Source organism: Hippocampus zosterae, chromosome 10 (assembly GCF_025434085.1).
Source record: "Hippocampus zosterae strain Florida chromosome 10, ASM2543408v3, whole genome shotgun sequence".
NCBI classification, from domain to species: Eukaryota; Metazoa; Chordata; class Actinopteri; order Syngnathiformes; family Syngnathidae; genus Hippocampus; species Hippocampus zosterae.
In genome coordinates, this window is record NC_067460.1 from 6,092,596 (window position 1) to 6,114,616 (window position 22,021).

The window sequence follows — 22,021 nt, forward strand, 5'->3', positions numbered from 1 at the left end:
ACTCACCTTCTCAAAACACACACAACACACTCTAACCCGCGCCAAGCAATCAAACAAAATACTTAAAGCCTTAACAACCACTCACTGGGGAAAATCCAAAGAAACTATACCCACCACATACAAAGCAACCACACTCACACGCCTCGAATACGCAAACACTATATGGTCACCAACACTATCGGACACAAACAAGACAAAACTCCAGACCACACAGAACACCGCACTCAGAATAGCAACAGGATGCACACAAGACACAAACATACAACACTTGCATGAGGAAACAAAAACTCTCCCACTGAACACCCATCTAAAACTACACGCATCGCAAATCAGACAAAAAGCCCAACACCCAACCCACCCACTCAACAACCACCACCACCCAGACAAAAGAAACAAACAATCTTCCACAACAACAACTACACACACAACAAAGACACAGCACCACAGGACACCAACAACGACACCATAAAACAGAACATGAAAGACATACACACCCACTTTGTACAAACACACTTGGACACCAGACAACACAACAAAGTAATACATGCACCAGCACCAGAAATAGACCCATCAGAGCAAGACCTACCACACAGAACCAGACAACTCCTAGCACAACTCCGAACCAACAAATCACCAGCCCTCCACTCCTACCTACACAACATTACACCGGACACACACCCAACACCACTCTGTGCGCTATGCGGCACGCAAGTGCACGACACACAACACCTGTTCACCTGCACAAACATACCCACCACACTGACTCCGGAGGGCCTCTGGCGAAACCCAAGCGGAGTGGCGGCCCTGCTCGCCCGCTGGGCGGCGGAGGGGGGTCTGGGGATCCGGGAGACGGAGTGAGGGCCCGGTCCCCCAATGTCGGGGCACGGGTGGGGTCGACAACAACAACAACAACATCAACCTGCTGTAAATAATGCCTCCATTCATGATTGTAGAAACCCCAGAACGGTAAACATGTGATTATTTTATTTTAAAATATAAGAAGCCTATGTTTTGCAATTGTGCTCATTTTCATTGTATTGCACGACAAATATAATAGATGAGCCGGTTTGGGGACATCATCAACCAAGCTGCTGCTCCAATTGCAATGCGATATATTGTCCTGCTCTCCTAAATTCGCATCTACACCACAAATTATAACATCCTAACTGATTTAGCAACAACTGAAAATTCACATCATTATTTAGGGAGTTGCATAACTGTTGCATTATATGGTGCCCTATTCATTTTATTTAGTATAGCATACATATATAAAAGTGGAAAGATACTGCAGAGCTGTGCCATTACTCTTTATCTCTGTGTACATAATAAATAAACATCACCTACAGATACATTGGTAAAAATTGCTTGATTCCTTCTGTATACTGTAGATATTACGCAAATGGCGGTAAATAATTGTGAAAGCTCAGAATCAGGTTTTAAAGGGTTAATTCTTTGCTGGGTGGAGCTCTTATCATGGAGCCAATAGGAGGTGTCCTCGGGTGGTGTCCGTCCCTCATTCAGCTCGGGTCCTCCACCAGAGGCCAGGAAGCCCGAGGGCCCCGCGCAGTACCCCCGCCGCTCCCAGCACCGCACACCTCCGGACCGAGATGTCCGACGCTGGTCCCGGGATCTGTCGCAACCACCCATCCAGTCCGGGGGTCACTGCCCCGAGCGCCCCGACCACCACAGGCACGACCGCCACCCCCACCCCCCAGGCCCTCCCCAGCCCCTCCCCGAGCCCCTGGTACCCCCCGAGCCCCCCATGCTCCCCCCTCCCGATGCCTCCACCACCTGGGACCTCCACATCCACCACAACGGCCCTCCTCCGCCCCCCATCCACGACCACGACATCTGGCTGGCTCGCCACCACCATCCCGCCAGTCTGGATCCGGAAGTCCCACAGGATCCCCGCTCCGCCACCCTCCACCACCCTCGGAGGTGCCCCCCACTCCGACCCCGGGGCCCCCAGTCCACACTCCGCACAGATGCCTCGGCAGACCACGCCAGCCACCTGGCCATGGCGCTCCACGCAGGCCCCCCCTGCCAGCATCCCACACCCCGCAGCCACGTGCCGGATCGTCCCAGGCGCCTCCCCGCACAACCCACACCCCGGGTCCTGTCCGGCGCGGCACATCCGGGCCTCGACGGCTCCGGCGCCCAAGGCCCGCTCCTGAGCAGCCAGGATGAGCGCCCCTGCGCTGTCCCCCAGGCCAGTCCCCTCCAGCCACCGATAGGACTTCTTGAGATCAGCCACCTCAGCCACGGTCCGGTGGCACATCCCGCGTAGGGGCCCGCCCCACCACGATGGTCCCCCCCCCAGCGCCCGTCCCTCCGCTCCCCACTTGGGGCAAAAAATGAGCACATAACACCATCCAGTGTGGGTCCTTGGGCAAGAGCCTTCACGCTAATGCGTACCTCATACAATGATGAGAGACAATAAAATGAATGACATGCCAGCTCAGACGTCGCCCGGCCAAACAAGGTCTGCGTCAGGTGCTGGGGAACCAGAGCACCTTGATGAAAAATGGAGCAGAGATGGGCAAGATGCAATAACATGGCTCTGTTGGAATGCTACTACTCAAGCAAGCCTAGTCAGAGAGGTTACATGGAGAGAATGTGGGCTAAATGGTTACTTCGAAACCCACAGTCACGGGTGGCCACGAAACAACTCGTAACTCAGTGTTCCAACATCCACAAACGGCAACTGCTGTCACAACTTGAGATTGATGAGGTACAACGCAGGTTCCATGGTGAGGGGCCCCAGGCTGCCAGATCAGAGGAGGAGTTCATACCAGAGTGAATGCAGATGATGAGATTGGGAGGCCAGCCCCAATGAATGAAATGCTGAGCGAGGCAGCAACTGACCTGAAAGCTAAGATCATGGCAAGAATGAAAGCTGGGAAACCTAGAATCCGATTACAACGGCTATGTGAAGTACCACCTGAAAGTCTCTTGGAAAGTGTGAATTCAGCACTGAGGGCGATCCTTACCGTAACGATCACGGAAATGAACTGATATACGCTTCAGCATCAGTGATCCTAGAGATGCTTGGCTGTAAGGGCAACCATGGAAGCCATGAGATACATTACCGACCATGGAAAAGACGGTTGGAGGCTAAGATCAAGGCAGCTCGGAAAGATGTGAGTCATTTGACTGAGGTCCAGAGAGGTGTGATGAAAAGGCCGATCCTGAGAGGTACATCCAGATGACCATATATGAAGCACTCGAAACAAAGGCTCCAAGCCTTGTCCAGCCGCCTAAAGCGGTACACGAAAGAGAATGAGGCCAGACGAATAAACAGGCTGTTTGCAACACAACCTGCGAAAGTGTACGCTCAGTGGCAGGGTCCTAACAACAGAGCTGATCCACCAAGACTGGAAACTGAAAGGTACTGGAGAGGCAGATGGGAGAAGGAGGTTGCACATAACAGCAGTGCACAATGGCTGGTCACCCAAAGAGAGGAGCACAGACACCTCCCTGAACAGAACCCAATTACCATAACAGTGGCAGACATAAAGGAAATAGTCTCAAATATGAAGGACTGGACAGCACCAGGCCCGGACATGGTCCACACTTACTGGCTAAAGAGACTCACAGCACTCCATGAGCGCCCAGCAGCACAAATGAACCAGCTGCCTAGGGATGGGACTCACCCAGGATGGCTAACCGAAGGGCGAACGATCCTTATCATGAAAGATCCCTCAAAGGGTGCAGTCGCATCCAACTATCGGCCAATAACCTGTCCCTCCACAATTTTGGAAGCTCATGTTGCGGCTAAGATAAGTGCACACATGGATCAATACATGAGCGAAGCACGGAAGGGCATTGGTAGAGATACCAGGGGAGCCAAACATCAGCTCCTGGTTGACAGAACAGTCGCACAAGACTGCAGGTCCCGATGTACCAACCTGTGCACAGCCTGGATTGATTAAAAGAAAGCCTATGACTCGATGCCACATACATGGATCACTGAATGCTTGGATGTGTATAAGGTGAACAGGACCCTAAGAGCCTTCGTTGCGAACTTGATGAGGATGTGGAAAACCACACTTGAAGCCAATGGCAAGCCACTTACCCAAGTGTCCATCAAATGTGGCATATACCAAGGTGATGCACTCTCCCCATTGCTGTTCTGCATAGGACTGAACTCCCTAAGCCAAGTAATCACCAAGACAGGCTATGGATACAGCCTCAGAAATGAAGCTACGATCAGTCACCTCCTCTACATGGATGACATAAAGCTGTATGCTAAGAGTGAAAGGGACATAGACTCCCTGATCCACACAACCAGGATCTACAGCAGCGACATCGGGATGTGATAGTCGTATGGTGACTAAGAGAGGAACGGTAGTCCGGACTGAAGGGGTCTCACTCCCCGAAGGAACAATAGCAGACATTGAGGACAGCTACAAGTACCTCGGTGTACCACAAGCCAATGGCAACCTTGAACTGGCAACAAGGAAAGCGGCTGGGGACTAGTGAGTGTGAGAGCCACTGTCCAGGATGAAACATCCAAGCTCCATGAATACATCAAGGAGAAGGCTCCAACGGATGACGTACTCAGAGAATGTCTCAGACAATGGGCAACAGAGGATGAGGCGCTGGAAGAGGGACCATCATCGGAGGACAAGCCCCTACACGGGATGTACCACCGGACCATAACTGAAGTGGCCGATCTCAAGAATTCCCATCAGTGGCTAGAGAGGGCTGGCCTGAAGGACAGTACAGAGGCACTCATCCTGGCTGCTCAGGAGCAGGCCCTGAGCACTAGAGCCATTGAGGCCCAGATATACCACACCAGACAAGACCCAAGGTGTAGGTTGTGCAAAGAGGCACCTGAGACGATCTAACACATAACTGCAGGGTGTAAGGTGCTGGCAGGGAAAGCCTATATGGAACGCCATAACCAGGTGGCTGGCATAGTCTACCGAAACATCTGTGCGGAGTACGGACTGGAAACCCCAAGGTCAAAATGGGAAACACCTCCGAAGGTGGTGGAGAATGACAGAGCGAAGATCCTATGGGACTTCCAGATCCAGACTGACAAGATGGTAATGGCGAACCAACCAGATATCCTGATGATAGATAAAGGGCAGAGGAAAGCCGTTGTAGTGGATGTAGCGGTCCCAAGTGCTGGAAACATCAGAAAGAAGGAACACGAGAAACTCGAGAAATCCCAAGGGCTCAGAGAGGAGCTGGAGAGAGCCTGGAAGGTAAAGGGGACAGTCGTGCCTGTGGTGGTCGGAGCACTCGGGGCAGTGACCCCCAAACTAGATGATGAGTGGTTGCAACAGATCCCGGGAACAACATCGGACATCTCAGTCCAGAAATGTGCAGTGCTGGGAACGGCAAGGATACTGCGCAGAACCCTCAAGCTTCCTGGCCTCTGGTAGAGGACCCCAGCTGAATGAGGGATGGACACCACCTGAGGGGTGAGACGAGGATTTTTTTTATAGATATACAGTAGATACACATTCACTCCCATGAACATCCCCAACAACATTAACACCAACACTACAGAAATTCAAACCGTAAAGATTCACATAACCAACCACAAAAGACTACACATATGCAACATGTATATACCCCCCAGAGATACCACCCGACCAGACCACGCCACAGAAGACACAGACATCACCAACACCTTCCAATACATAAACTCGCTGAACAACACCATTCTAACCGCAGACATCAACGCTCACTCAACACAATGGCACTCTCCCTACGACGACCACAGAGGCACCCACATTGCAGACATACTACAAAACTCCCAACAAATCACTCTAAACGCAAACACACCCACCAGAAAACCTACAAACATCAACCAACAACCAACATCACCGGACATCACAACAGCCAGCAACAGCATCACAAACAGAACAACATGGACCACAATACACGCACTCAGTTCAGACCACCTTCCTATCAAAATCACACACAACACGCGTGCTCCTTTCCGCCTACAACAACACCTTCAAACTTACACAAATTACAGGAAAGCAGACTGGGAAGGATACACCTCTGAAATAGAATCAGCACTGGAGAACATAACCATACCTGACAACATCCACACAGCCAACACCATGCTCACAAACCTCATACTTACAGCAGACAAACACCACATACCCCACGGAAAAATAAAAAGCAAATCACTTCTCCTACCACAACACATCAGAACACTCATCAGCCAAAGAAACGACATCAGACAACAAAACCACCAAGACCCACGCATCACAGACCTAAATAAAGAAATAGACACACAAATCCAAAAACACAAACAAGAGCTATGGAAAGAACACTTAACGGATGCATGGAACCACAGACACAAACAACACATACTCTGGAACACAGTAACAAGACTATCAAACAAAGAACAAAAAGCACCAGAAAACACCACAATACAGTTCGGACAACACACGGCAATATCCAACAAACAGAAAGCACGAGCATTCAACAAACAATTCACCAACATAATACAACACAAAACCAACAGAACATACAGACAACTACAACGCCAAATACGAAAACTCAACACCACGCCCATAACCATCACAGAACAACAAGTCAAACAAGCACTACAACGCTCCAAAAGCAACAACTCCACAGGCCCAGACAACATAAACATCAGACATCTGAAACACCTAGGCCCCAAAGCAATAACACTACTCACACACACTTACAACACATCACTCAACACCAACACCATCCCCGCAATATGGAAGACTGCAAAAATAATCCCAATACCAAAACCCAACAAAAACCACGCACTCGGCCCATCTTACAGACCAATAGCACTACTCAGCCCAATAGCCAAAACAATGGAAAAGGTAATACTACCCTTCATTACCAACAACACTCAACTACCCTCTCACCAACACGGCTTCCGAAAACAACACTCCACAACCACAGCACTACACCACATACACAACATCATAGCCACAGGTTTCAATCAACAAAAACCACCACAACGAACAGTTGCCATAGCCCTAGACATGTCCAAAGCCTTTGACACGGTAAACCTACACACACTCACAAACAAACTCAACAACACTAACACCCCAAACATCATCATCAAATACATCTTCAACTACATAAGGGGACGCAGACAATACACTCAATACCGGGGGGAAACATCAGAACACAGAAACACGAAAACGGGGGTACCACAGGGGGGAGTACTTTCACCAACACTATTCAACATATACATGGCAGACTTACCACAACCACCTCCAAATGTACACACAGTTACATATGCAGACGACATCACCATTCTATCCACACATGTCAAACCACAACAGGCACAACAACAAGTACAAAAATATCTCCACGACATATACAACTGGACAAAACAGAACCAACTCACACTCAACGCAGACAAAACCACCACCACTCTGTTCACACCGGATCCGGCAGAATACAGCAACAGACTCACTTTACAAATAGATAACACCACCCTACCCACAGTCCGCGAACGCAAAATACTGGGATTAACATGGGACCCCAAACTCACCTTCTCAAAACACACACAACACACTCTAACCCGCGCCAAGCAATCAAACAAAATACTTAAAGCCTTAACAACCACTCACTGGGGAAAATCCAAAGAAACTATACTCACCACATACAAAGCAACCACACTCACACGCCTCGAATACGCAAACACTATATGGTCACCAACACTATCGGACACAAACAAGACAAAACTCCAGACCAGACAGAACACCGCACTCAGAATAGCAACAGGATGCACACAAGACACAAACATACAACACTTGCATGAGGAAACAAAAACTCTCCCACTGAACACCCATCTAAAACTACACGCATCGCAAATCAGACAAAAAGCCCAACACCCAACCCACCCACTACACCCACTCACTCAACAACCACCACCACCCAGACAAAAGAAACAAACAATCTTCCACAACAACAACTACACACACAACAAAGACACAGCACCACAGGACACCAACAACGACACCATAAAACAGAACATGAAAGACATACACACCCACTTTGTACAAACACACTTGGACACCAGACAACACAACAAAGTAATACATGCACCAGCACCAGAAATAGACCCATCAGAGCAAGACCTACCACACAGAACCAGACAACTCCTAGCACAACTCCGAACCAACAAATCACCAGCCCTCCACTCCTACCTACACAACATTACACCGGACACACACCCAACACCACTCTGTGCGCTATGCGGCACGCAAGTGCACGACACACAACACCTGTTCACCTGCACAAACATACCCACCACACTGACTCCGGAGGACCTCTGGCGAAACCCAAGCGGAGTGGCGGCCCTGCTCGCCCGCTGGGCGGCGGAGGGGGGTCTGGGGATCCGGGAGACGGAGTGAGGGCCCGGTCCCCCAATGTCGGGGCACGGGTGGGGTCGACAACAACAACAACAACAACATAAAAAAAGACTTCCCCTTTAAATATTCCTGCTGCATAATATATCTCCTTTCCTTTCGTAAAGGATGGTCAGAACCTTTCCTAAGCATTATTAAAATTTAGACGATCTTTGCTCCAGGTGCTACCGGCTCATCTCACTCGGTTAGGATAGGAAAGGAAAGTTCCTATGCCAAAATGATAATCCAAAAAGGGCCCCTGTTGGTGGATAATCAGGCCATGGGAGGTGTGAGTAAATTGTGAGGGGGTGTTGGCTGGAGCTAGAAATAATTTTGGTGTCTTGTCCCTGCAGTAGGTTCATTAAAAGAGCAACCAGTGTTTTCACCACCATGGTCGGATCTTACTCTGGAGGGTAACCCATACAGGCAGGTGGCTTGGACAAAATATTTCAACACTGTCAAAGCTGTGTTGTCTGTGCTCCAGTTGAAGGTACGTTATTAGCCTGGAATTCCCATCAATGCCGGCATGTGTCACAAACACCCACCTGTAAAACAAACATGAAAAGAATAATGATTAAATACAAGAAAACAATCAAGTTTCATATCTTGTTTGAAATATCATCTCGGTAGAGAAGGTATTGCTGTGCACTTAAGACTACATGGAGGCAATTTGGAGTTTGTGTAACTTGGATATACAAATGATAAAATTCAATTTAATCTGTGCTGTCCATACAATATGGCTTTCTAATGCTCCCACGAGTACAAATATAAGATGATCCCTTATTACCGAATGAGACGCATATGCCCATCTATGTGCCATAAACTATTGGGGAATGGCACATAGTATGTTCTTCTAGCCACAGTCTGGCTCCATCTCTGGGCTGCAGCAGCTGGCTCAATACGGTTGAAGATTTCTCGAACTCTTTTTCTTTGTACTACAATACCATCAGCACGCAGGTATGCCCTCATCATCTGCAACAGGTTCATAAAACAACACAATAAAGAAAGTACACTTTCACAATGAATATAATGATATATACATGAAGGGACAAGAGTATGTAGCAGAACACTTGCTTTCGAGCCTGATCTGGGAAATTGGCTGTGCCATCTTCTGACATGCTCCTCCAGGTCAACATCATGAATGGGAGTAAATCTATTTCTGGCTGAAATCTGAAAAAAACGTCATTTTTTTTATGCAGGTATGAAGAGGAACAACCCAACATCCCCGTGATGGCTCTCACTGTAAAGCCCTGAGTGGGGAGCAGTTCAATTTGATCACTTGTAATGTCAAGTGCTGGTCTTCCTCGTCTACCTAAAGTATGGAAATAAAAGGATTAAGGAATTCAAGCAAACGAATCACTACGTGTTTTTTATATACTGTATACAGTACAGGCATATAGACACAGATGTACATAAAAGTATATGCAGCTTCAAAACCACGAGCAGCTATTTTCTCTAACCATTTTACTCAAGAAAAAAATAATTCAAACTTATAATTGAATAACTAAAAGATCACTAGTTATTGCTTAAAAGTGTACAGCCATCGCGTTACTTAATAGTCTACTGATTTGCAGGAAAACCACTGGTATAAAACGACGTTTGACAGGGTGATAGAAGGTAAGTCACAGCAAGTCGTCAGTAAAACCCGTGTGTAGTTCGAATAAAAATACATACGAAAAACCAATGACAAAAAATGGTAGCCATTTTACCTGTGTGCAAACGATGTGCCACATGGGAACAAACACGTCCACCATTAGGAGTGGGTCCCGCAATGATGACAGATCGGAGATCTATTGGACTTTGAATCAAACTTTGAATAGTATCAGCGCTAAACTGGTCACTAACTCTTCTTAAATTAGCAATTGAAATGTTTATCGCGCGTGCTTCACTTTCACCGGCAGACCCTTGATGACAGGCACTCTCTATTGCCCTGCACCTTCGCCGAATACGTCTCAGGACACTGTCCGCCATTGTTGTTTTAAAAAACTAAGTGGGCACAGAATTTCCAAAATCATGAGCCCTGACTGGTGGGATGACACTATTTTGAAACGTACAGCCAATAGGATACCGTTACATGTTTTCGTAATCATCCTTATTTGCATTTAATGCAAGTACAGTGTAATGTCACTAGCACTACAAGTGGGCACATTTATGGCCTTACATGTTCACTAGTAAGCGTCAAAATCATCTTACCAGTGAACTAGTGGGGACATTTATGGCCTTAAATGTTCAGTAGTAAGCGTCAAAATAATCTTATTAGTGAACTAGTGGGCGTTTTGCGGCTTACATGTTCACTAGTAAGCGTCAAAATGACCTTACTAGTGAACTAGTGAGCGTTTTGTGGCTTACATGTTCACTAGTAAGCGTCAAAATGACCTTACTAGTAAACTAGTGAGCGTTTTGTGGCTTACATGTTCACTAGTAAGCGTCAAAATGATCTTACTAGTGAACTATTGGGCGTTTTGTGGCTTACATGTTCACTAGTAAGCCTCAAAATGATCTTACTAGTGAACTAGTAGGCGATGTGTGGCTTACATGTCAACTAGTAAGCCTCAAAATAAACTTACTAGTGAACTAGTGGGCACATTTATGGCCTTACATGTTCACTAGTAAGCGTCAAAATGATCTTACTAGTGAACTAGTGGGCGTTTTGTGGCTTACATGTTCACTGGTAAGCGTCAAAATGACCTTACTAGTGAACTAGTGGGCGTTTTGTGGCTTACATGTTCACTAGTAAGCGTCAAAATGATCTTACTAGTGAACGAGTGAGCGTTTTGTGGCTGACATGTTCATAAATAAGTGTCAAAATGATCTTACTAGGGAACTAGTGGGCGTTTTGTGGCTTACATGTTCACTAGTAAGCGTCAAAATTACCTTACTAGTGAACCAGTGAGCGTTTTGTGGCTTACATGTTCACTAGTAAGCGTCAAAATGACCTTACTAGTGAACTAGTGAGCGTTTTGTGGCTTACATGTTCACTAGTAAGCGTCAAAATGATCTTACTAGTGAACTAGTGGGCGTTCTGTGGCTTACATGTTCACTAGAAGCCTCAAAATTATCTTACTAGTGAACTAGCGGGCGCTTTGTGGCTTACATGTCAACTAGTAAGCCTCAAAATGATCTTACTAGTGAACTAGTGGGCACATTTATGGCCTTACATGTTCACTAGTAAGCGTCAAAATGACCTTACTAGTGAACTAGTGGGCAATATGGAATAAATACTCAAAGGGCTTGCCAGGCAAGCCCATTGAGTATTTAAAGGGTTCAAAGGGCTTGCCTGGAAAGCCCTTTGAGTATTTATTCATCCGTGATGGTATTGTAGACCAATGAGAACACGTCCGACAGACACGTGGACTTCGGGCGGCCAATCATGATGCATTTCGAGCCAAGCCCCAACAAAAACGGAGGAGAAAACTTTCAGACGCTTTGAAAGCTTTTGGGGTACATATTACTCTTGTTGTTACACAAAATTTTGTTTTACGATTATTTTAGGCGGTAACGTTATGGTGTAAATGTCAAATACGTGGTCAATTTATCAAGATGAAGCCTGCTTAAAAATTTGCTCCAACAATTTTGGAGATGTGTCTGACTTTGACAGCAATGGCGGCAGTTCAACGCTGACAGTCGCAGTCGGGTGCAGATTTATTTCGGCAGGACTTTCTAAAATCCACCGTTTGCTCTGACAGTTCTCTGTCTGACAGTCACATTTTGTCTCATTACTCACAAGCTAATTGACATTTAAAAAAAGAGTTAATGTTTGGAACACGATTTTGCTCTTACTGTTTGCTGCCTTAGTTCGTTTGAAATATTCGCTTCCTGCATTACATGAAGTACATTTTTTAATATTCACAAGACTGTAACTGTGCATTATAAATAATGTCACATTTGCACTATGTTTTACTGGATCTACAACTAAACTAGGTCCTCGTTTCTGGGAGAGTCCACAGCACCTCCTGTATCACAACCATTCTGCCGGCACACCTTCAGCAGCACGATGTTTCTAACGGGAGCTGGAGGGTGATCAGCTTCATTGAAGAACAGGAGGAGGAGAGGCACAACGTTTGTCATTTGTGATATGTTTTTAGACTTTTCTCCTAACTAAAAAAACTATGTTTTGTTAATTTCTTGATATAGTTCTTGTATTTAAATATTTTAACAATCAAATATTTTTCAACTGTGTTTTAGATATGAATTGTATGAAATAAATCAGTGAAGCCCCATTCAAATTCTACTCTATCTAATCTGCTCGATCACACTGCTGTCAACCTGCTGTACCTCCAAACTCCTTGGCTTACTCGCAGTTGGAGGGTTCCCCCCGAACGGGGGGACAAACCAAGGAACCAATCCCTGCACCCCGAACGGGGTGCCCTTACGGCCGTTTTTTTTTTTTTTCGGCTAACCGCCCCCTGAACCTGGCAGGGTGGCGGGCGGACCTTTTGCTCCAGGCGGGGGACATAGAGACAAATCCGGGGCCCACACAGACACTCTCACGCACGCAACAAACACACACACAACAAACTACCTGGACATGCGACATTTGCACACAACAGATTACAAGAAGACAGACATCCTTCAGATGCAACCACCACACACCACACTGGGTACACAAACATTGCACAAACATAAACACTAGACAATACAACATAACATGGAAATGCAGACTACATCCCAAAACACCACCACGAACAACAACACCTCGTAGGACACCAACAGGCAGCAGAGCACAAACAGACCAAAACAACACACTCGCCTCACCAACACTACCCTCAAACGCAACACGGACAGACAACTCCAACAGAGATACAACAAACACAAGACCACCCCCCCAAACCTGGACCTGCAATAGCTGCAATAGAATCATCACACGCAGACAAACCTCACTCAGATGCAACTCAACACACCCACACTGGATACACAGACATTGCTCCGGCATCACCACCCGCCAATACACAAACACGTGGACATGCAGAACACACACGCAAACAACAAACACCCCAACACCACAACCCCCGAACAACCCACAAAGAACAACACCCACCAACAAAAACAACAAACACACACTGACCATACTACAAATAAACATCAACGGCATCCAAAACAAGAAAACAGAACTAGAAGAACTCGCCTCACAACAGCACGCAGACATCATCACCATACAAGAAACCAAACTAGAAAAACAACACAACACACCTCGTCTCACCAACTACACCAGCATTAGGAAAGACAGAGAACACAAGGGAGGAGGAGGACTGCTCACATACATTCACAAATCAGTCACATTCACTCCCATGAACATCCCCAACAACATTAACACCAACACTACAGAAATTCAAACCGTAAAGATTCACATAACCAACCACAAAAGACTACACATATGCAACATGTATATACCCCCCAGAGATACCACCCGACCAGACCACGCCACAGAAGACACAGACATCACCAACACCTTCCAATACATAAACTCGCTGAACAACACCATTCTAACCGCAGACATCAACGCTCACTCAACACAATGGCACTCTCCCTACGACGACCACAGAGGCACCCTCATTGCAGACATACTACAGAACTCCCAACAAATCACTCTAAACGCAAACACACCTACCAGAAAACCTACAAACATCAACCAACAACCAACATCACCGGACATCACAACAGCCAGCAACAGCATCACAAACAGAACAACATGGACCACAATACACGCACTCAGTTCAGACCACCTTCCTATCAAAATCACACACAACACGCGTGCTCCTTTCCGCCTACAACAACACCTTCAAACTTACACAAATTACAGGAAAGCAGACTGGGAAGGATACACCTCTGAAATAGAATCAGCACTGGAGAACTTAACCATACCTGACAACATCCACACAGCTAACACCATGCTCACAAACCTCATACTTACAGCAGACAAACACCACATACCCCACGGAAAAATAAAAAGCAAATCACTTCTCCTACCACAACACATCAGAACACTCATCAGCCAAAGAAACGACATCAGACAACAAAACCACCAAGACCCACGCATCACAGACCTAAACAAAGAAATAGACACACAAATCCAAAAACACAAACAAGAGCTATGGAAAGAACACTTAACGGATGCATGGAACCACAGACACAAACAATACATACTCTGGAACACAGTAACAAGACTATCTAACAAAAAACAAAAAGCACCAGAAAACACCACAATACAGTTCGGACAACACACGGCAATATCCAACAAACAGAAAGCACGAGCATTCAACAAACAATTCACCAACATAATACAACACAAAACCAACAGAACATACAGACAACTACAACGCAAAATACGAAAACTCAACACCACGCCCATAACCATCACAGAACAACAAGTCAAACAAGCACTACAACGCTCCAAAAGCAACAACTCCACAGGCCCAGACAACATAAACATCAGACATCTGAAACACCTAGGCCCCAAAGCAATAACACTACTCACACACACTTACAACACATCACTCAACACCAACACCATCCCCGCAATATGGAAGACTGCAAAAATAATCCCAATACCAAAACCCAACAAAAACCACGCACTCGGCCCATCCTACAGACCAATAGCACTACTCAGCCCAATAGCCAAAACAATGGAAAAGGTAATACTACCCTTCATTACCAACAACACTCAACTACCCTCTCACCAACACGGCTTCCGAAAACAACACTCCACAACCACAGCACTACACCACATACACAACATCATAGCCACAGGTTTCAATCAACAAAAACCACCAAAACGAACAGTTGCCATAGCCCTAGACATGTCCAAAGCCTTTGACACGGTAAACCTACACACACTCACAAACAAACTCAACAACACTAACACCCCAAACATCATCATCAAATACATCTTCAACTACATAAGGGGACGCAGACAATACACTCAATACCGGGGGGAAACATCAGAACACAGAAACACGAAAACGTGGGTACCACAGGGGGGAGTACTTTCACCAACACTATTCAACATATACATGGCAGACTTACCACAACCACCTCCAAATGTACACACAGTTACATATGCAGACGACATCACCATTCTATCCACACATGTCAAACCACAACAGGCACAACAACAAGTACAAAAATATCTCCGCGACATATACAACTGGACAAAACAGAACCAACTCACACTCAACGCAGACAAAACCACCACCACTCTGTTCACACCGGATCCGGCAGAATACAGCAACAGGCTCACTTTACAAATAGATAACACCACCCTACCCACAGTCCGCGAACCCAAAATACTGGGATTAACATGGGACCCCAAACTCACCTTCTCAAAACACACACAACACACTCTAACCCGCGCCAAGCAATCAAACAAAATACTTAAAGCCTTAACAACCACTCACTGGGGAAAATCCAAAGAAACTATACTCACCACATACAAAGCAACCACACTCACACGCCTCGAATACGCAAACACTATATGGTCACCAACACTATCGGACACAAACAAGACAAAACTCCAGACCACACAGAACACCGCACTCAGAATAGCAACAGGATGCACACAAGACACAAACATACAACACTTGCATGAGGAAACAAAAACTCTCCCACTGAACACCCATCTAAAACTACACGCATCGCAAATCAGACAAAAAGCCCAACACCCAACCCACCCACTACACCCACTCACTCAACAACCACCACCACCCAGACAAAAGAAACAAACAATCTTCCACAACAACAACTACACACACAACAAAGACACAGCACCACAGGACACCAACAACGACACCATAAAACAGAACATGAAAGACATACACACCCACTTTGTACAAACACACTTGGACACCAGACAACACAACAAAGTAATACATGCACCAGCACCAGAAATAGACCCATCAGAGCAAGACCTACCACACAGAACCAGACAACTCCTAGCACAACTCCGAACCAACAAATCACCAGCCCTCCACTCCTACCTACACAACATTACACCGGACACACACCCAACACCACTCTGTGCGCTATGCGGCACGCAAGTGCACGACACACAACACCTGTTCACAAGCACAAACATACCCACCACACTGACTCCGGAGGACCTCTGGCGAAACCCAAGCGGAGTGGCGGCCCTGCTCGCCCGCTGGGCGGCGGAGGGGGGTCTGGGGATCCGGGAGACGGAGTGAGGGCCCGGTCCCCCAATGTCGGGGCACGGGTGGGGTCGACAACAACAACAACAACAACATAAAAAAAGACTTCCCCTTTAAATATTCCTGCTGCATAATATATCTCCTTTCCTTTCGTAAAGGATGGTCAGAACCTTTCCTAAGCATTATTAAAATTTAGACGATCTTTGCTCCAGGTGCTACCGGCTCATCTCACTCGGTTAGGATAGGAAAGGAAAGTTCCTATGCCAAAATGATAATCCAAAAAGGGCCCCTGTTGGTGGATAATCAGGCCATGGGAGGTGTGAGTAAATTGTGAGGGGGTGTTGGCTGGAGCTAGAAATAATTTTGGTGTCTTGTCCCTGCAGTAGGTTCATTAAAAGAGCAACCAGTGTTTTCACCACCATGGTCGGATCTTACTCTGGAGGGTAACCCATACAGGCAGGTGGCTTGGACAAAATATTTCAACACTGTCAAAGCTGTGTTGTCTGTGCTCCAGTTGAAGGTACGTTATTAGCCTGGAATTCCCATCAATGCCGGCATGTGTCACAAACACCCACCTGTAAAACAAACATGAAAAGAATAATGATTAAATACAAGAAAACAATCAAGTTTCATATCTTGTTTGAAATATCATCTCGGTAGAGAAGGTATTGCTGTGCACTTAAGACTACATGGAGGCAATTTGGAGTTTGTGTAACTTGGATATACAAATGATAAAATTCAATTTAATCTGTGCTGTCCATACAATATGGCTTTCTAATGCTCCCACGAGTACAAATATAAGATGATCCCTTATTACCGAATGAGACGCATATGCCCATCTATGTGCCATAAACTATTGGGGAATGGCACATAGTATGTTCTTCTAGCCACAGTCTGGCTCCATCTCTGGGCTGCAGCAGCTGGCTCAATACGGTTGAAGATTTCTCGAACTCTTTTTCTTTGTACTACAATACCATCAGCACGCAGGTATGCCCTCATCATCTGCAACAGGTTCATAAAACAACACAATAAAGAAAGTACACTTTCACAATGAATATAATGATATATACATGAAGGGACAAGAGTATGTAGCAGAACACTTGCTTTCGAGCCTGATCTGGGAAATTGGCTGTGCCATCTTCTGACATGCTCCTCCAGGTCAACATCATGAATGGGAGTAAATCTATTTCTGGCTGAAATCTGAAAAAAACGTCATTTTTTTTATGCAGGTATGAAGAGGAACAACCCAACATCCCCGTGATGGCTCTCACTGTAAAGCCCTGAGTGGGGAGCAGTTCAATTTGATCACTTGTAATGTCAAGTGCTGGTCTTCCTCGTCTACCTAAAGTATGGAAATAAAAGGATTAAGGAATTCAAGCAAACGAATCACTACGTGTTTTTTATATACTGTATACAGTACAGGCATATAGACACAGATGTACATAAAAGTATATGCAGCTTCAAAACCACGAGCAGCTATTTTCTCTAACCATTTTACTCAAGAAAAAAATAATTCAAACTTATAATTGAATAACTAAAAGATCACTAGTTATTGCTTAAAAGTGTACAGCCATCGCGTTACTTAATAGTCTACTGATTTGCAGGAAAACCACTGGTATAAAACGACGTTTGACAGGGTGATAGAAGGTAAGTCACAGCAAGTCGTCAGTAAAACCCGTGTGTAGTTCGAATAAAAATAAATACGAAAAACCAATGACAAAAAATGGTAGCCATTTTACCTGTGTGCAAACGATGTGCCACATGGGAACAAACACGTCCACCATTAGGAGTGGGTCCCGCAATGATGACAGATCGGAGATCTATTGGACTTTGAATCAAACTTTGAATAGTATCAGCGCTAAACTGGTCACTAACTCTTCTTAAATTAGCAATTGAAATGTTTATCGCGCGTGCTTCACTTTCACCGGCAGACCCTTGATGACAGGCACTCTCTATTGCCCTGCACCTTCGCCGAATACGTCTCAGGACACTGTCCGCCATTGTTGTTTTAAAAAACTAAGTGGGCACAGAATTTCCAAAATCATGAGCCCTGACTGGTGGGATGACACTATTTTGAAACGTACAGCCAATAGGATACCGTTACATGTTTTCGTAATCATCCTTATTTGCATTTAATGCAAGTACAGTGTAATGTCACTAGCACTACAAGTGGGCAAATTTATGGCCTTACATGTTCACTAGTAAGCGTCAAAATCATCTTACCAGTGAACTAGTGGGGACATTTATGGCCTTAAATGTTCAGTAGTAAGCGTCAAAATAATCTTATTAGTGAACTAGTGGGCGTTTTGCGGCTTACATGTTCACTAGTAAGCGTCAAAATGACCTTACTAGTGAACTAGTGAGCGTTTTGTGGCTTACATGTTCACTAGTAAGCGTCAAAATGACCTTACTAGTAAACTAGTGAGCGTTTTGTGGCTTACATGTTCACTAGTAAGCGTCAAAATGATCTTACTAGTGAACTATTGGGCGTTTTGTGGCTTACATGTTCACTAGTAAGCCTCAAAATGATCTTACTAGTGAACTAGTAGGCGATGTGTGGCTTACATGTCAACTAGTAAGCCTCAAAATGAACTTACTAGTGAACTAGTGGTCACATTTATGGCCTTACATGTTCACTAGTAAGCGTCAAAATGATCTTACTAGTGAACTAGTGGGCGTTTTGTGGCTTACATGTTCACTAGTAAGCGTCAAAATGACCTTACTAGTGAACTAGTGGGCGTTTTGTGGCTTACATGTTCACTAGTAAGCGTCAAAATGATCTTACTAGTGAACGAGTGAGCGTTTTGTGGCTGACATGTTCATAAATAAGTGTCAAAATGATCTTACTAGGGAACTAGTGGGCATTTTGTGGCTTACATGTTCACTAGTAAGCGTCAAAATTACCTTACTAGTGAACCAGTGAGCGTTTTGTGGCTTACATGTTCACTAGTAAGCGTCAAAATGACCTTACTAGTGAACTAGTGAGCGTTTTGTGGCTTACATGTTCACTAGTAAGCGTCAAAATGATCTTACTAGTGAACTAGTGGGCGTTCTGTGGCTTACATGTTCACTAGAAGCCTCAAAATTATCTTACTAGTGAACTAGCGGGCGCTTTGTGGCTTACATGTCAACTAGTAAGCCTCAAAATGATCTTACTAGTGAACTAGTGGGCACATTTATGGCCTTACATGTTCACTAGTAAGCGTCAAAATGACCTTACTAGTGAACTAGTGGGCAATATGGAATAAATACTCAAAGGGCTTGCCAGGCAAGCCCATTGAGTATTTAAAGGGTTCAAAGGGCTTGCCTGGAAAGCCCTTTGAGTATTTATTCATCCGTGATGGTATTGTAGACCAATGAGAACACGTCCGACAGACACGTGGACTTCGGGCGGCCAATCATGATGCATTTCGAGCCAAGCCCCAACAAAAACGGAGGAGAAAACTTTCAGACGCTTTGAAAGCTTTTGGGGTACATATTACTCTTGTTGTTACACAAAATTTTGTTTTACGATTATTTTAGGCGGTAACGTTATGGTGTAAATGTCAAATACGTGGTCAATTTATCAAGATGAAGCCTGCTTAAAAATTTGCTCCAACAATTTTGGAGATGTGTCTGACTTTGACAGCAATGGCGGCAGTTCAACGCTGACAGTCGCAGTCGGGTGCAGATTTATTTCGGCAGGACTTTCTAAAATCTACCGTTTGCTCTGACAGTTCTCTGTCTGACAGTCACATTTTGTCTTATTACTCACAAGCTAATTGACATTTAAAAAAAGAGTTAATGTTTGGAACACGATTTTGCTCTTACTGTTTGCTGCCTTAGTTCGTTTGAAATATTCGCTTCCTGCATTACATGAAGTACATTTTTTAATATTCACAAGACTGTAACTGTGCATTATAAATAATGTCACATTTGCACTATGTTTTACTGGATCTACAACTAAACTAGGTCCTCGTTTCTGGGAGAGTCCACAGCACCTCCTGTATCACAACCATTCTGCCGGCACACCTTCAGCAGCACGATGTTTCTAACGGGAGCTGGAGGGTGATCAGCTTCATTGAAGAACAGGAGGAGGAGAGGCACAACGTTTGTCATTTGTGATATGTTTTTAGACTTTTCTCCTAACTAAAAAAACTATGTTTTGTTAATTTCTTGATATAGTTCTTGTATTTAAATATTTTAACAATCAAATATTTTTCAACTGTGTTTTAGATATGAATTGTATGAAATAAATCAGTGAAGCCCCATTCAAATTCTACTCTATCTAATCTGCTCGATCACACTGCTGTCAACCTGCTGTACCTCCAAACTCCTTGGCTTACTCGCAGTTGGAGGGTTCCCCCCGAACGGGGGGACAAACCAAGGAACCAATCCCTGCACCCCGAACGGGGTGCCCTTACGGCCGTTTTTTTTTTTTTTCGGCTAACCGCCCCCTGAACCTGGCAGGGTGGCGGGCGGACCTTTTGCTCCAGGCGGGGGACATAGAGACAAATCCGGGGCCCACACAGACACTCTCACGCACGCAACAAACACACACACAACAAACTACCTGGACATGCGACATTTGCACACAACAGATTACAAGAAGACAGACATCCTTCAGATGCAACCACCACACACCACACTGGGTACACAAACATTGCACAAACATAAACACTAGACAATACAACATAACATGGAAATGCAGACTACATCCCAAAACACCACCACGAACAACAACACCTCGTAGGACACCAACAGGCAGCAGAGCACAAACAGACCAAAACAACACACTCGCCTCACCAACACTACCCTCAAACGCAACACGGACAGACAACTCCAACAGAGATACAACAAACACAAGACCACCCCCCCAAACCTGGACCTGCAATAGCTGCAATAGAATCATCACACGCAGACAAACCTCACTCAGATGCAACTCAACACACCCACACTGGATACACAGACATTGCTCCGGCATCACCACCCGCCAATACACAAACACGTGGACATGCAGAACACACACGCAAACAACAAACACCCCAACACCACAACCCCCGAACAACCCACAAAGAACAACACCCACCAACAAAAACAACAAACACACACTGACCATACTACAAATAAACATCAACGGCATCCAAAACAAGAAAACAGAACTAGAAGAACTCGCCTCACAACAGCACGCAGACATCATCACCATACAAGAAACCAAACTAGAAAAACAACACAACACACCTCGTCTCACCAACTACACCAGCATTAGGAAAGACAGAGAACACAAGGGAGGAGGAGGACTGCTCACATACATTCACAAATCAGTCACATTCACTCCCATGAACATCCCCAACAACATTAACACCAACACTACAGAAATTCAAACCGTAAAGATTCACATAACCAACCACAAAAGACTACACATATGCAACATGTATATACCCCCCAGAGATACCACCCGACCAGACCACGCCACAGAAGACACAGACATCACCAACACCTTCCAATACATAAACTCGCTGAACAACA